At 32.6% G+C, this 12,978-nt stretch overlaps 1 protein-coding gene across 3 annotated transcripts in view; it reads left to right on the forward strand.

The window, feature by feature from the left end:
- LOC131853935 (protein kinase C and casein kinase substrate in neurons protein 1) overlaps positions 1–12,978 on the forward strand; it is a 124,734-nt gene that overhangs the window by 66,784 nt on the left and 44,972 nt on the right. The gene's annotated exons all lie outside the window — the stretch shown is intronic.

Here is a 12,978-nt window from a genome sequence, read left to right on the forward strand (position 1 = left end):
TAAACCTGGACAATTAACACACCGCCCTCTAAACCCACGGTAAGCAGAGCTTGTATTATGGGTACTAGACAACTGATACTTAGATATTTTTTATTGTAAATATACATAATGTACGTAGAAAACACCCAAACTGATACAAACTATCACACTCATGAATACAATTGCACCGTGCGAGGAGTCAAACCCGCGACCATCGGAAGTAAATCGGTGTGCCAAACCGCTAGACCACCGAGGCCGTCAAGAATAGTGTAATAAATTTTTGTATTGAATTACCAAAGGTTACATTACATTACACAAAAGGCAGTATGTTACCACACACCCCAATAGTTGGAGTGCGGCCAAGCCGTGTCTTTGACATCAGTGACATCTGTGCCGGATACTCCAGACGGCATCCAACTGACGTCGAAAACTTTGGTTTTTATATGTAATATTTTTCTCAATAAGAGCTTTAAAATTTTTTGCTTTTTTTGCGTTTGTAAGGACGGATGTTTGTTAACCTTTCGCGCAATAACTATTACGAGTTCTAAATCAATTTTTATACAAATTAATATACTGAAGAAGACTTTGTACAAAGTGTAGTATAGTTGGGTGCCTCCGTGTTACCTATTTCAGTCGCTAAGCAGCTTGCCTTGTACTCGTAAGATGTGTTTCGCTTGTAAGGTGAAGCATTGGAATTATAGCGTAATAGAGGCATAAAATCTTCGTTCTTGAGAATTGCAGTATGGTACACTGGATGTCACATAATTCCGTGGTGTCTATAGTTTATTGATATATATATATATATATATATATCTATAATAATCGTCGCCTATATATATTTTATGCATATAGATGACAGTTTTTTTATGAATGAGGTTGAAATAGTGCAGCTGCCAACGTTAACGGTGAACACTGGCGAGGCACCAGTGAAGGATGATAGGATGAGCAGGGAGTCACGCTATTTGGTAAATTCACACAGTGGTTTCCAGGGGAGACGGCTGGCTTGCTAAAAAATAAATAAAACTGGTTAACTTAAACTTAAACTTTAATGTACAATAGCTATATAAACTACCGTTACGACTTAACATAGGTTTGTTTGACATTCCAATTGTATAAATATCAAAATATTTTCTATAAATTGTGTTATAAAAGCTGCCCGTATGTATTTAATTTAATAATCACATATTTAATTGAGAATAATAGCATAGATAACAGAATGGGTATGACAAATGCGGGCATTGTGGTGAGCCTGCATCTAAGTAACAGATTACTTGGCTCGCTGCCTACTCGGACTCTCTACTGACATAATAATAATGGTCTATTCATCTCTCTTGTGTCTTTGGTCTTTTACTTTTTAGTTATTTACTAGCTTGTACCCGTGGCTTTACTCGCGTTTATATTTTTTATCTATATATTGTCTATACATTTTGATAATCTGTGTATTGTGTTTATAGTTACTATTTTATCTCCTCTCGTTAACTCTCCCCATTCCGAAATTATTTTCTCTAGAAAAAGTAGTTCATAATTATATTCAGGGCCCATCTATCTCTATATCAAAGCATATTAATCATAATTCGTAAAAAGGAAGTTATTTAAATATAAGTTAAGATACTATAAGTGTCGGATAATATATCATGTACGTCTACGAGTATCTACTCCTATAAAAATTGGCTGGTAGAGAATGCTAAAGCAAAAAAAAACTCTCCCATATTACTTCGCACTAAAAAACACTTCAGTAATGATGTAATTTTTAAAGGTATTAATTTAGCAATTAGGTAATATTTTACTTTACATTTATACTATTTTTTTTATTTAGTACAGTTTATTACTAAGCGAGTTATATAAATAGTTTGGCGTTCTTAAAATAGTACAGATGTAACAAGTAGATCTGCGTTTCTTCTAGACTTCTCGTTAAAAGAATGTTTACCACCTGCAAATTATTCGGACTGATAGTTTAAGATACTTATACGTGTGGAATGAAAACACATACCACATTAAATATGTATTGGTATTCTGCCTACACAAAATCCCTCGTAACGCGTTGCAAAATTTTGAATATTCGTAATCCAGACATCTATTGAATATCTCTGTTACAGAATTAAAGGATACATTCTGAATACCAATATCTGAGATATAAACTTTCCTCTTCTTTATTTAAATACATACAGATATTACAAATACGAAAGTGTCTATCTTTCTGTGTGGTTGTTACTCTTTCACGTACCATTTTAACTATGTATTGCTATTTTGCGTACACAAGATCCCTTGAAACGCATTTCGGATATTCATAACCCAGACATCTAATGAATATCTCTGTTACATAATTAAAGGATACATTCTGAATACCAATATCTGAGATATAAACTATCCTCTTCTTTATTTAAATACATACAGATATTACAAATACGAAATGTCTATCTTTCTGTGGGGTTGTTACTCTTTCACGTACCATTTTAACTATGTATTGCTATTTTGCGTACACAAGATCCCTTGAAATGCATTTCGGATATTCATAACCCAGACATCTAATGAATATTTATGTTACATAATTAAAGGATACATTCTGAATACCAATATCTCAGATATAAACTTTTCTCTTGTTTAATTCAATACATACAGATATTACAAATACGAAAGTGTCTTTCTTTCTGTGAGATTATTACCTTTTCTCTTACCAATTTAACTATGTATTGGTATTCTCCCTACACAAGATCGCCTGAAACGCATTTCGAATATTCGTAACCCAGACATCGAATAAATATCTCTGTTTCATAATTAAAGGATATATTCTGAATACGATTATCTGAGATATAAAGTTTTCTCTTGTTTATTTCAATACATACATATATTATAAGTACGAAATCATATATATCTCTCGGTGTGATTTGACAATCACTTACCATTTCACTACTAAACGTCTGAACGGATCTTAATGAAACTTGATATAGATTTTATCGCAAGGAAGTAATTTTTTAACGACCTCGGTTGTGTCTAACAGTTTAGCACTTCGCTTTATTTGAGATGGTCGCGGATTCATTCCTCGCGCGATTCCAACCATTTTATTCTCGAGTATGATTGTTTGTATCGGCCTGGGAGTTTGCTATGTATGTTATGTACAAAAAAAGGTATAGTAGTATATCAATCAGTTGTCTAGTACTCATTACATAAGATCTTTATGAATTGTTTTGGCAAAAAATATTAATAATAATATCTGAGGACAATTCACATTTCATATTACATTCACACAGCGCCGTATTATTATATGATTTAAATATATTAATAGTATTAATGGAATACTAGTAGTAGTAAATTGGAAGAATCAGATAATTTTGTATCACCTAATTCTTTAAATCCCCACCACGCCTATTACTTAGTATTTATTTATTTATTCAATTAATCTAAATATATATAACTCATAGGTGACTGACATAGTGATCTATCAACGCATAGCCCAAACCACTGGACGGATCGGGCTGATATTTGGCATGCAGGTAGATGTTATGACGTAGGCATCCGCTAAGAAACGATTTTGATCAATTCTACCCCCAAGGGGATAAAATTGAGCATGAAAGTTTGTATGAAACTTTGTCAATATTAAACCGATCGGGCTGAGACTTTGCATGCATAAAGCTACTATGACGTAGGCATCCTCTAAGAAAGGATTTTGATAAATTCCACCCCTAAGGGGATAAATTAACGCGAGCGAAGCCGCGGGCAAAAGCTAGTACAATATAAACTTAAAACTGAATGTAACCATATTTACATCTTAAAACTGTTGTACTTAACTATATAGAGGGAGGCATATGCTAATCATATTTAATTGAAAAAGCAAGGAAAATTTCCATCTGATCGTTGGAATGTGAATTATATAAATTCAATACACAATACCACAGGTATGTTGCAATCACAATAAATGAATGCACAGCAGTTCGCATTCTAAGACGTGTATATATTTGTTATACATCACTGCGAACGGACGACGTTTGCATTGTAATATTTATATATGTAATGCTATAAATTTGTATGCAGACAGCTTCAAGGATTATCACTTTGTTTATATATGTTTTCGACTATAACATAATGTCAAAGTCTTGTCTTATATTAATGGATCTATATTATTTTGTTTAGAAAAAGTCAATGTGTCTTTTATGGAATGGGTATAAAAAAATACAATAAGATACCAAACGATTACTTGAATGACAAACGTGCGTGGCACGTTTGTCATCATCATCGTTGTTCATGCACTGGATTTTCACTTAATGTTAGACATAGACACCTACATAACACACACACAATGTAAATAAACTTTGTAGTCCACACACATGATATCATCATCATCATCATCATCTGCTTCTTCCTTATCCCATTTATTTGGGGTCGGCGTAATATGTTTTTCGCTTCCATTCATCCCTGTTCGCAGTCATCGCGTTATTTACTTCCTGTCTTACCATATCATCTTTCACACAGTCCATCCATCTCTTTTTCGGCCTTCCTCTGCCCTAAGTCCCACACATGATTATGGTGGCGGAATTTAACAAAATAATTTAAATATATTAAGTAATGAAATGGACTTTCACAAATTAACACTAATTTGATCAAATAAATTGTCTTACAATCACAAGACTGGTACTTATTTTATTTTTATTTTATTTATTTATTTAATTCGGATTACATCCATATTGTGTTAGTAAACAACTTATAAAACTATGTTAGTAACTTAAAATATACAGATACAGAGATATATACCCTTAATTCATATATCTGTGTCCACGTCCGGAAGCAGAAGTACTGTAAATGCGAAAACAGCTTTACTCCCGATGGTCGCGGGTTCGATTCCTCGCATGGTACAAACATTTGTACTCATGAGTATGATTGTTTATATTGATCTGTATATTTTCTATTGTAGATTTAGAAACTAGGTCATAATAGCTCTTCAATAATTGTTCTGTATTTACGAATTATTTGTGTAATATTCTTTCGATTTATGCTAAATTTTAACAAATGGGGCGAGATAATTTATTTAATAAATTTGTTGGTACAAATAATTACACACTTATGTACACATACACACACACAGACACACTTATATACACATCTTATGTAACACATTTATCGACTGATCAATCGATGAAGGTAGATATTTCTTATTATGTATCCCCTACAACAAGTAAGTGTAAGTGCAAACTAGTAAATCGTCGAGAAAAGTAAATACCCTATTTACCATAAACTTATTGGTGTTAAGTTCAGATTAACTGTATTAATAAATTTGAAATCATATTTGTATGTTTGTTACACAATTACACATAAACAGCTGGACATATTTGAATGACAGATTTGAAACTACGACGCTAATTAACACATAGAATAATTTTGACGTTAATTTAATGAGCAATGCCGCGCATTAAATGATACAGTTAGTTGTAACGCGGTTAATGAAAACGTTCTTAAAAACATTATTTGCAAATTAACTGCTAAATTTGTTAATTAAATTCCCGGATTAACATTCAGAGCACGAGACGCGATCCTAAATAAACCAAATTAACCAAATTGGTTGGCCACTTTGGCCGCTTTTTATGTTGGTGTTTAGATTTTTAATTCGTTTTGATAATATTTTTTGCAATAAAATTGAACCGATATATTTTTATTGATATATATATATATAGATACTGATTTCAATGCAGTTTTCAGCAATAGATACGAGTAGAGTGACTAGAGAGGTAGTTCGTATTCACACATTTAAACTTAAAAATGTAAAAAATTATTCAAAAGAGCAACACGCAAATTTCTTGCTGAAAATTACATTAAAATACATTACATAATTTAAAAGATCTAAGCGTAAAGACAACAGTGTGGACTTTGTTTTATATGTACTATGTAAAGAGTAGGGCTTTGAATTCGAAGGAATATATACATACTGTAGGGATATCTTATATTTTTAAAGTAAAACACAGTTCATGGTACTCGTTGATAATGTTGCTAATTGCAACAATTTTTTATATCGGTTGAGTATTTTACAACAAAATAATTTTCCTCTTTGTAATTCTCGTATTACTTTCGATCGTTAACAATTTTACAAAGTTTCAAAGTGCTGTTCTCTTTACTTGTAATTTTGTCGCAGTCTCAATTTTACTGTAAACCGTGCAACCCTTTACTGCGCGGTTATAAAGAGTTTTAACACGAAAGTTTTTATAGCTTATTAATGTGGTAAAAAGTCATAACGTCAGAATGTTCGCGCACAGAAATTTCAATTGTAACGTACCGCATTAAAGTCCACTTAAGTAGTAGTTGGAGGAACGCCAAATTATTCACAGCGCTTAGATCATTATGTACAATGCACAGGTTGTAAAATTATCAGTTATTGCCTTTTACAATTTCAGTGCTATTAAAGTTGTTTTTGTAACTATTACCTAATGTAGTCCACATTAGAGTTGTTTCTTCTCCAACATCGTTATCGTTAGCCGATTTCCAAAATGTTCGAAATTCTGCTATATTTTTTTAATCGGTATAAGTAGCTTATGTTCTTCTCCACACAGATTTAGTTATCTGTTAATTCTGTTCAGTTTGTGAACGGGACAGGTAAGTTTACTCTTCACTGTCACCCTTCCCCGGTAACGCAAGGTTTAGTACCTTGCGTTTCTAGAAAAAAAATAATAAATACTATTTGATTTTATAAAATATTTGAAACAACCTTACATAAACAATCTTGTCTTAAAATATTTAGTTTATTTTATTAAAAAGTCTTACCTACTCATTAGTAATTATTTGTATTACGCGGTGATAGAACTCGTAAAGCCGAAAATAAAACCAACAATAATGCCAAAGATAGCGGTAAGATGGGCGATCTTACCGCCTGCCACGTTGTATTCAAATATGCCAAACAAAATGTAGGCATGTCAAGTGTTGCGTTTATGACACACATTGCCGCCGACAATACCTCTGACTACCCCATTCGGCATAATAGTAGTGAAGATACGTCGAACCGCAAGTATTAGAAAGTAAAGCAATATGTAGAACAAGGTCGTAATAGTAATCGCTACGACAGTTATCAGCGTATATTATTTTTGGAATGATAAATCTAAAGTAAGAGCGACATGACGAGACTATTTATATATATTTATTCCATGTTTCTTCGTTTGCGCCGGAATATATTTCCGTCTTGCTGCCACCTTCATATTTACAGGTCCTCACCGACTTGAGAGCGGCTCGTTCCCAATGCCACTATTTTCTTTGCATTATTTAGCTCGTTCAACATGACTAGGGTTGTCATTCATTAGTATATATTAGTTTTCAAATTATAAAAAGCTATTTTTCTAAATAAGGCAAGCTGCCTTAAAACTTCGAATATTTTCGACACTAACTATCTTGTAATGGAAACAACGATAATGGTATTCCGAGAGACCGCAGTCTCCAGACATATTGATTCGAATATATAAGATTTGGCAGAGAAGGTACAGGTTATAGAGGCATGGATAGCTTAGTCCTCCAAGGAAAGAATGGTAATGAAGTGCTGCTATCGTCCGTGGTAATGGTACATGCTGATGGGGCATCAGTGGAGGATGATAAAATGAACATGGATTCAGGTCCGTTAGCTAGTCATAGTGAAATCACTAGGAAATAACTACGATAGTTTCCAAGAGTTCAGCGTGCAGGTCGATCTGAAATGATATAATAATGGCAATATTATATTAAACCCCTTTACCAACAATCCTCTTCCCCACCAGATTATATGTAATTCACAAGTTTAATACAATAGTGCATTAACTCAAAATATACATTTAGAAAATAGACTTTAAAGTTAAAACCTTACAGTGGATTTTCAATTTTTTTAAATATTTGTTTTAGTATTAGTCAGTATCAAGTATGCTTATATAGACGACAGTTCCCTAGGATAGGTATACTTAACTTATTTTCTATTCCAGTTATATACAAGAAAAATGTACGACGTTTTGTACGTTTTAGTGTCTTATAAAAGTCAGCCCTACGTAGGGCTGGCAACACGCCAAATAAACTCGACAAGTAAAGAGTGAAAATAACACATGACCTTTGAGAGTTTCCTCAACTTTTTGTCTTATAAAAATAAACTTAATGACACGTACGAATATACTCTTAATTTTATTGAAATGTATAAACTACAGTTGGTGAAGTCTATAATCTTTTTACAATATAATATTTTCTCAATATTTACAATCTTTGTCGTCCAAAACTCTTGTCGGAGTTTGCAGATATGAAATGTGAACTTATTTAATAAATCATTACATTATTATAATAATATATATTCTAATATAATAACATAATATTCACATTTATTGTTAATATTGTAATCCGCAATATTATTGCAGATTAATCAGTTAAAGGAAAAATTTTAAATGATTATACAATAAAATTTTCTTTGGTTTTTTGTTCTTTGTTTAGCCATTGTCGCTTTATTTGGAAATTGCCATACATCTTTCTTTTCTAGTAGCCGTCACAACTGGACATCTTTTTTTTCATTAGTGTTATGGTAACACTTATTAATTTCACTGTCTCTATCATATCTCTTTCTCCGACTGAAACACAGCATACCAAGCAAGCTATTTGGCCACAGGAGTAAGTAAGGCCAGGCCAGGCCAGGCCATACAAGGCCGTATGCTTGTTTGCCACCATCGTAATATAAAAAAGTGAGATAAAGGTACGCAACTTTCGTCGACAATCGTCGTCGTAAGTATTGTCTATTAATTTTTTATGTTAAACATATTTGTTCTTCATACCATAAACACTGTTTGCTCAGTTAAATGCCTACTTTATCTCTTAATACAAGCAAGTATAGCAATATAACAGTCTTAGCACTCTCTTATCAATTCTCAAACAGTGTTAATCATTAATTAAATAAAAAATTACGCATCAGTTTCGCAAAATATGACCGCGAGTTCGATGCCCGGAAATTACGAACAATTAAATATATGATTGTATTTTTGTATATTATGTACTCACAGTTCTAGCTCAGCTATCACTTATAAATTGTTATATGGAGCTTGTGTTTTGCGTACTAGACAACTTTTTGTTATAAATACGTTTTTACATATAGATAGAGTGATTCGTGAGGTAGGTTTATATATATAATAGATGCGTGCTATAGTATAGAACAAGTAGAGAAATTCTACTCGTGAATACAAGTTTGCCCCGTGCGAGGTATCGAACCCGCGACAATCGGAAGCAAAACGGTGTGCTAAACAGGTAGGTTACCGAGGCCGTCATATATAGGTCCACAAACCTTTACATTTATAAAAAAAATGTAAAATTCTAAATAGATATATGTTCACATGAATAAGATAAGGGCTCTTATATTTACGGTACTCTAATAATAGCAACGGGTGTGTCTGTCTGTCCATTAGATGCTAATGAAGTATCCATATAATCTTATCTGCATACTAACAGTATCTGCACAGAAATAAAAGTCATCGTTAGACATGTGGTAGTTTGTTACACGTACGTATCTCCACAACCAGCTTTACGAGTTTTCTGTTTAATGTTTGTTTTTAATATATCCGACGTATCACGCACCTGTTAAAACTGACACCTAGTTTTATTAGTGCCTTGTAATAGATACATGTAAACTAATGACGGTCTCAGTGATGTAGCGGTTAAGCCTACCACTTTACTTCCCATGGTTGCGGGTTCGATTCCTCGCACGGTGCTAACATTCATAAGTATGATTGTTTGTATCGGTCTGCCTGTTTTCTATGTATATTATATATTATTTATAAAAAAATATATATATGTATTTGTATCAGTTGTCTAGTATCCATAACACAAGCCCTGCTTAACTTGGGACTAGATGGCGCTGTGTGAATTGTCAAGGTATAGAAAAAAATAAAGTTTAGATATTTCGTTTGTAATCAACATTACGAGAGGTGAGTACTGGCTACTGAAATGTAGTCCTTTTTCCTTCAAGACAGACTGATTGCAATTGTTCACGGAACAAAAATGTAAATTTTAGACCTATGATTATGTATATCTGTGGTGAAGTAAATTTATTTATTATTATTATTTGTAAAGAATGATCTAAAAATATTAAAAATCATTTATTCATGACAGTTCTCCTGCAGGTTTTATGAAAAAAAAAAAATATTTAGAGAGTTGCGACGAACGTTAAAAAAGTTCTCTCATATTTAAGAAATAACATTTTCCGGGTCATCTAGTCTCCTCACAAAATCATTCGTTTATAATGAATGATTTTATTTTTCACTTTGAACATGTTTTATACGTATCATATACATGTATAATACAAGATGTGTTTAGGTGGAAACTCTTAAGTAATTTCCACAAAAAAAAGCCTAAACTAGAATTATTAATTTTTCTACACACTTTTATACAAACTTTCCACTTTCCTCCAAGTACGCCGTCTGCGTATTCTCAATCTCCAAGACTAAAATAAAAAAAACTTTTAACCTTCTTTTCACTCCATTAGAGTATGAATTTTCTAAAATCTTATATTCTTCGTCGCTAGATATATATGTATAAAATATATAGTGTTGATATATGTTGATTTTAATACCGTTATTGTTTTCCGCTAAGCGATGATAACACCTAAAACATATTCTTGCATATTACACTTTTAAATTATGTTGGATAATCTTTAAACAACATACGAAAATGTTTGCTGTAAGTTCTGTACTTAAAGTACTTTTCTTGCATGCTAACATTAAGTTTGCAGAGAGGCATTTGGAAAATGGATATGAAATTTAAGTTATTCTTTTGTGTTCCTTATTTTATAAAAAAAAACTGAGTATATTACTGTTTATATGACGATCTCGGTGGTCTAGCGGTCTAGCACACCGCTTTACGTCCGATAATCGCGGGTTCGATTCCTCGCACGGTACAAACATTTGTATTCATGAGTATGATTGTTTGTATCGGTCTGGGTGGGTCGAATAAAATAATTATCTATGTATTTGTATCAGTTATCTATTACCCATAACACAAGCTTTAGCTAGCTTAACTTGGGTCTAGATGGCGCTGTGTGAATTGTCCTAAGATTATTATTATTATTATGACTATATGTATCGGCACGGTTACCCTGTTACAATCGATATCCTATCTACCTGCATAGATTTAAGGTAATAGACTCCGATCACTGCCCGTGTGACGATGTAACATCGCAGTCTGTGATACATATTATAACGAAATGCCTCATGTTTGGCAGAAAAATATTTGATTATGAAAATTTACTTGACATGGAAATAAAATTAGAAAATTTCCCAAAATTAATGACAGGTGAATATGATAGATAAATATTTTTAGAATATGCAACAAGCGTCCTGAAAACCATAAGTAATAAGAATAAGTAGTGTAAATATGTATGTATAATTAGGATATTATAGGTATAGTAATAAATAGAAGTAGTAAGTAGTATAAGGTAGTATATAATAGTAGTAGTAGTAGTAAGGTAGTAGTAAAAGCGGATAATAAAAAGAAAATTAAGGAAACACATGTACAGGATAATTAACAAAAAATAGGTCAAAAGGATGTCGCATCAAAAGAAGCGGCACATGTTACTATAAATTAAAAAAAAAAAAGATAATGTATCGATAAAAAAACGATACATATAACTTACATATATCGATAACTTACATAAGTTGTGCAAAGAGTACCTTACCTTACCAAATCTGTTAAATGCTTTCAAATCTTAGATCTTCGTACAAATGCACTGTCGTACAGACCAAGTCTAACTATTATTGTTTTGGGTTCTATTACGTTGGTAAAGTCCAATATATATTTTTTTTTTCATATATATTCCATGTACAGATAGCGATTGGTTACATTTTTATTAATGTAAAGTTTTGTTAATGAATGCAATAGTTAATATTCATAGTACCAGGCTGACAGGACAGAAGAGAGGTCGGTCTAACACGAGTATCATGACAATGGCGCATCGAGTTTCATATAACACAAGGTTAATGGTGTAACATCGATATGTGAACATCATATTGTCTCGTGACGTCCCACATTATATGGATATATGTATATGCTAATATATAAATCCATATAAATTCTTAGATTTTTTTAAATACAAACATTATATACCCTGGTTAGCTGGGAGAGAATGCCTTATGGCATTAAGCTCGTCTGTTGTACAAAAGTTTTTTGTTCAATGAAGATAAAAAAAAAATACATAGAAAACACACAAACCGATACTAACAATCATACTCATGAATACAAATGATTGCACCGTGCGAGGAATCGAACCCGCGACCATCGTAGTAAAGTGATATTCTTAACCGCTAGATCACCGAGACCGTTATACAATATTACGCTACAACCAAACAATATATATATAAAATTGGAGTGTGTTTGTAATATTGAAATAACCGTTTTTTACTACTAGCATATGAATATAAATACGGTACGTACACCAAAATATTTTTTTTTACAATTTTTGTCTGCCTTTCTGTTTGTTCCGGCTAATCTCTGAAATCGCTGGACCGATTTTGACGAGACGTTTTTTGACTTAAGCTACTTTTATTTTAGAAGAATATAGTTAAATTCCACGCGGACGAAGTCGCGGGCGCAGATAGTTAGGTATAATATTTGTATGCAAAACACCCATATGTCTGTTCTCTGATTATCTATTGTATAATATCTTTATTGTCTAATAGATTGTGGTAGAGACATCTTTGAATTGATTGTCTGATATGTGAATCGTTTGGAGTGGAAAATGCATGTCCATATGATGTACACACGCAGATGACATTGTACATCTTAGTTATACGGAATGGCAACGCATTAGTTGGCCTTTGTGGTTTAGCGGTGTAGCAAGCCTGACTTTCGATGGTCGCGGCTTCGATTCCTCGCACTGTATAAACATTTGTTTTCATGAGTATGATTGTTTGTGTCGATCTGGATGTTTTCTATGTATAATATACATGTATATCTATTTACAAAAAAAAATGTATCTGTATTTAAATCAGTTGTCTAGTACCCATAAGACAAGCTCTGCTAAACTAGTGACTAGATGGCGTT

The sequence above is a fragment of the Achroia grisella genome, unplaced genomic scaffold, assembly GCF_030625045.1.
Source record: "Achroia grisella isolate CSIRO2021 unplaced genomic scaffold, CSIRO_AGI_Agris_v1 utg918, whole genome shotgun sequence".
Lineage (NCBI taxonomy): Eukaryota > Metazoa > Arthropoda > Insecta > Lepidoptera > Pyralidae > Achroia > Achroia grisella.